This window comes from Nicotiana attenuata, unplaced genomic scaffold (assembly GCF_001879085.1).
Source record: "Nicotiana attenuata strain UT unplaced genomic scaffold, NIATTr2, whole genome shotgun sequence".
Lineage (NCBI taxonomy): Eukaryota > Viridiplantae > Streptophyta > Magnoliopsida > Solanales > Solanaceae > Nicotiana > Nicotiana attenuata.
In genome coordinates, this window is record NW_017672169.1 from 52,795 (window position 1) to 58,812 (window position 6,018).

The following is a 6,018-nucleotide window of genomic DNA, read 5'->3' on the forward strand; positions in this document are numbered from 1 at the left end:
ACAATATAAAAAGAAAGTAATTATTACTATTTTATCATATATTTATTGATATTTTTAACAATTGCTATTTCGTAATATATTCCATAAGCAAATGAACTTTTGTTTATCTCAACTCAAATATTTCTATCTATAAATTCGAAATCAAATTATTTTCTTTATCAAGAAAATATTTGGCAGTTTTTTATAGATATAAACTACCATATTAGGAAGAAACTGCTTCTAAATTTGAATTAATAGTTTGTTTTATTTTCTTCTTTTCATTTTTATTTTAAAATAATTTCAAAACTCTAAATTTGTAAACTCAAAGAAAGTAACTAATTATTAACAATACGTAATGCGTAATTTAAATTTTTAAAGATTTAAATTTTTAAAAAGTAATTATTACTAACCTAACTAACTTTGTCCTTGTGACAACCCAAAGGGTCATCACCTGTTTTCTCATTCATTCCGTGCTTTCGAGGCCTCAAAAACCTCATTCAGGGTTACCTAGGTCTGCGTGCGCAATCCGGGCGCGTAGCCGGAAAGCTTAAATATGAATTCTGTGTGAAAAATGCTAAATTTTGATATTAATATGAATATATTTGACTTCGGTCAACATTTTGGGCATACGGACCCGGACCCGGACCCGTGATTTGATGGTCCCGGAGGGTCCGTAGAAAAATATGGGACTCGGTCATATGCCCGGAGTCGAATTCCGAGGTCTAGAGCCCGAGTAATGAATTTTTCTGTGAAATTGTTTTTCTGAAATTATTAAGGAAATTGGAAATGGAATTTAATTAAAAGACTGTGGTATCGGGCTCGTATTTTGGTTCCGACGCCCGGTACATGTCTTATATATGGCTTAAGCACCTTCTGTAAAATCTGGTTGAAGTTGGATGTCGTTTGACGTGTTTCGGACTCAAAATGAAAATTTGATGCTTTATGAAAATTTCAAGGAAAAACATGAGTTTTGAGGCCTAATTTGATGTTAGTGATGTTGTTTTGGCGATTTGATCGCGCGGATGAGTTCGTAGGGTGTTTTTGGAGTTATGTGTATGTTCGGTTTGGAGCCTCGAGGGCTCAGGTGAGTTTTGAGTAGGCCCCGGGAGGTCTTAGACTTAGAAATAGCAGATGTTGCAGGTTCAGGGAATTGCAGGCTCCAGCGCGCCCGCGGTCCGCGGTGGAAGCTGTGCGGTCGTCCATGCGCGGTCCGCGTAGCTAACATCAGAGAGCCAGCATTTCCGAGGTCTACCAGCGCGGCTGCGTTCCCCTTTGTGCGGTCTGCGCTAAAGGGTTCAGAGAGTGGTATTGTCCAGTTCTTCAGCGCGACCGCGGTCCCTTTTTGCGCGGTCCGCGCTGGGTCTTCAGAGGGTATATAAGGTCGGGAATATCAGTCATTTTTCACTTTTTCAAAATCCAAAACATAAGAGGCGATTTCCCAAGCGATTCTTATCTCCAAAACGATTGGTAAGTGATTTCTAACTCATTTTCTTTACTCCTTAACATCTTTAAACATAATTTCAACTTCAAAACAATGATTTTAATGGGAAAATTTGGGGATTTTGGGTAGAACCTAGGTTTTCTAAAATTGGGGGTTTTGGACCTCAATTCGAGGTCCGATTCCGAAATAAATTATATATCTGAGTTCATGGGGAAATGGGTAATCGGGTTCCGGTTTGAACCTCGGGTTTTGACCATGTGGGCCCGGGGGCATTTTTGACCTTTTGGGGTAAATGGATGATAAAGCTATAATTAGACATTGGGTCTGATTTGTTTAGCACATATTGATAACGTGAAGTCATTATTGCATAGATTTGGTTGAGTTGGAGCCGAATTGGAGAGGGAAAACGGTTGTTGAGGATGGAATTGGCCGTGGAAGTTGAGGTAAGTGTTTGGTTTAACCCTAGCTTGAGGGAATGGGAGTTAAGTCTTATTTGTAACTTGCTAATTGTCGAGTACGATGTATAGGCATGGTGACGAGTATCTATACATTGGTGTCTAGCATGACCGTGAGTCCTTATTTGCATGTAGTTTGGTTGATTGTTATGCCTTCCATGCTTAAATGATGACTTCTACATGTTGTAAAGACCTTGTGGAAGAAATTGTGATCTTGAAACATGGAGCATTGGCTCGAATTGAAATACAAATTGTGAAGGTATATGAGATAAATAACTCTTTGGAGCATTGGCCCAAGTGATAATGTGAACTATGAGATGAAAGTGAAAGAATGAAAAGAGTTAATGATTCATTCCCTTGCCGGGACGTTGTTGGTTATTGATACTGTACCCTTGCCGGGTTTTTAATTGTTGTTCGTGTTCCCTTGCCGGGATTTTCATTGTTGTTTATTTATTCCCTTGCCCTTGTTTGTGATTGTTGATTGGGTGAGGAAGAGTGTTAAAGCACGAAGGTGATGCCGTGCACTGTTTGTTTATGGTAAGGAAAGAGTGTAAAGCACGAAGGGTGATGCCGTGCATTGTTGCTTATTATGAGAAAGAGTGTTAATGCACGAAGGGTGATGCCGTGCTGCACGATGTACCATTCCGTGTCGATTCTATTGATATATGTGAGGAATGAGAGTAAAAGCACGAAGGGTGATGCCATGAACATGTTATCGCTTGGTGAGGACGAGAGTAAAAGCACGAAGGGTGATGCCGTGCACTGGTTGAATTCTGTTTCATTACGTACGACTGAATTGTGCTGTGTTCCTTTACTATTGGATGATTTTTATTTGGAATTTATTATACTCCCCACAGCATGCTTCCCCTCCCATATTGTTTACCTGTTTTGTATTTCGATCCCGCTGTATATATGTATGAAATTGCACAGGTTTATGTGGTAGTCTGGTCTAGCCTCGTCACTACTTCACCGGGGTTAGGCTAGACACTTACCAGCACATGGGGTCGGTTGTGGTGATGCTACACTCTGTGCATTTATTTGCACAGGTCCAGGTATCGAGCAGCAGCAACAGCTTTAGCACGGGAGCATACCTTCAGTCCGGAGAGACCCGAAGTAGCCAAGCAGGCGTCCGCAGGCCCGGCGTCTCCTCTTTCCTTGTATTAGACTGTCATCTCATTGTACCTGAGATAAACAGATTTATGCTTTCTTTCAGACTTTGTATTTAGTACTTCTTAGATGTTTGTGAGTATGTGACTCCAGTTCCGGGGTAGAGATTCATGTTGGGGTTCTGTATTTTATTCAGCTATCTACATTTAGGACTTCCACTTATGATTTTAATTACGTTGCTTTTATTTTAATGCTGATAAATTATCAAAGAGGAACATGTGTTTAAATGAGTGGTTAATTAAGTTGGCTTGCCTATCTCCTGTTAGTAGGCGCCATCACGACTCCCGAGGGTGGGGATCCGGGTCGTGACAAGTTGGTATCAGAGCACTAGGTTACATAGGTCTCACAGCTCACGGACAAGCTTAGTAGAGTCTGAGGGATTGGTACGGAGACGTCTGTACTTATTTCCCAGAGGCTGCCAAGTTAGGAAAAATCTCTCCTTTGTTCTCTCTTGTCGTGCGGTTTGGTTTCTCAATGCTAATTGGATTTCCACTCTGTTCTTTCGCAGATGGCGAGAACACGCGCTTCTTCATCTACCGATCAGTAGTCCGAGCCCCAAGCAGCTCCCGCTAGGGGCAGAGAGCGAGGGCGAGGACGTGCTAGGGGCCGAGGTAGGGGCAGAGCTCAGCCCCAAGCCGCAGCACCAGCGGTGGAGCCTCAAGTTGACTTCGAGGAGGAGGTTCCGGCCCCAGCCGCAGGAGTTCCGGTGGGCCCAGGTTTGTATGATGATTTCGGACTTGGGCGTATGCCCGGATCGGGTTTTGGATGACCCGGGAGCGTTTTGGCGCCTATTGTGGAAGTTAGCATTTTGGAAGAAATTTCATAAGCTTGGGTTGAAGTGCATTTCAGTGTTATCAATATCCATTTGGGATTCCGAGTCTGGGAGTAGCTCCGTATGGTGATTCTAGAGTTGGGAGCACGATCGGAAGTGAATTCGGGTGCCCGTGGAGCATTTTGGAGCCTTTTGGCTAAGGATAGAAATTTGAAGGTTTTTGAGAGGTTTGACCGGAGGTGGACTTTTTGATATCGGGGTCGGAATCCAATTCCGAAAGTTGGAGTAGGTTCGTAATGTCGAATATGACTTGCCTGCAAAAATTTGAAGTCAATCGGACGTGATTTGATAGGTTTAAACATCGAAAGTAGAAGTTTGAAATTCTAAAGTTCATAAAGCTTAGATTGGAGGTCGATTCGTGGTTTTAGGGTTATTTGATATGATTTGAGGCCTCGAGCAAGTCCGTAATGTGTTTTGGGACTGGTTGGTACGATTGGTTGGGGTCCCGGGGGCCTCGGGTAGATTCTGGGTGGTTAACGGATCGAAAATGAAATTTTTAGAAGAGCTGAAGCTGCTGCTTCTGTCATAACCGCACCTGCGGTTGGTGGACTGCAGGTGCGAGACCGCAGATGCGGTCCTTCCATCGCAGAAGCGGCCCAGGGCAGGCCAGGCCAAGAACCGCAGAAGTGGCTCCCAGCAGATGGCCGGCCTCGAAACCGCAGAAACGGTCCCAGCTCTTTTGGCCCATTTCGCAGATGCGGTCCATTTCTCGCAGATGCGGGACCGCAGATGCGGAAATCCCAGAGGCAGCGAGGTTCATTTAATACGGGTTCTAAGTCATTTTTATCACTTTTTCACTCCTCCATTGGGAGATTTTGGAGCTTTTGAGAGAAGAACTTCACCTAGCATCTTGAGGTAAGTGTGTTCTACCTATTTCTAGTTTAATAATTATGTCTTAGGTAGATTAAACACTAGTATTAGGGTGAAATCATGGGGTTAGAGCAAAAACCTAGGGTTTTAATAAAAGTTAGATTTAACCACGAAATTTGTTATGAAATGAATTAGAAATCATATATTATTGGTCCTTGGGTTATGAAGAACAACTTCCCTTGAAAAATTTAGGATTCCGAGCACGTGGGCCCGGGGTCGGATCTTAGGAAAATTGTGTTTTGAGGGTGGGGAATTGCTTAAATAGTTAGAATATGATCTTGTAAGCTTATATTGACTAGTTCCTACCTCGTTTATCTAGTTTTGAATCGTTCGGCTCTAATTTGAGGGTTCGGGCTCATTCTTGGTATTGGAAGTGCACAATGGAGCGAGGTGAGTCTCCTTTCTAACCTTTGATGAGTGGTGATTTTACCACTCATTCTAGCCTCTTTTCCTTAGCTTTTATGTCCTTTTAATTATAAAATGAGGTTGTTTATGGTGGTTATTGTTAGATTTTCAGGTACATGATGCTACGAGGTGATTTGAGTTGTATTGAAGCGGAATTGAGCTAAAAAGAGTGAAACAGTGCAAAACTCCCAGTGATTCCGCTTCTGCGGAAGTTTGCTCGCAGACGCGACCCCATTTCTGCGTAAATACAAACGCTTCTGCGGTTCAGGCATGGATTGAGAAATTCCGCTTCTGCGGAGGACAAAGCGCAGAAGCGATCACGCTTCTACGAAGATCGAACCGCTTTTGCGAAATTGGCTGAGAATGGAGAAACCGCTTCTGCGGTTATTGTATCGCTTCCGCGACTTTGGCATCGCTTCTGCGGAAAGTTGCAGGATATCGATTTTCGCTTCTGCGATGAGCTCTCCGCTTATGCGGAGCCGCACCTGCGATGGTTCTTCCGCAGGTGCGGAAATCGAGCATCAGACCTGGGGCAGATTGGACATTTCATAGTTTCTCATCCCAAATTTTTTTTATACTCGTCCAAGCAGAACTTTTGGCATATCTTTGGCTTATTTTCAGTCCTCATAGACTAGAGAGAACATTTTATTGAAGTTAGGGTTTTGCACACACACTTGGGTTTTGAAGATTGAAGCTTGTGGTTAAGATTTCTTACCCATTTATGTTTACTTCTTCATTTCCTTGCTTTGTATTGAATATTTAAGTGTGTAGTATTTATTTCCAACACTTGAATCTTGTTTATGGAAATATTCATATTTAAAGTGTGGATTAAATACCTTGTTGTGCTTATGTATTGAATGATTTTTATT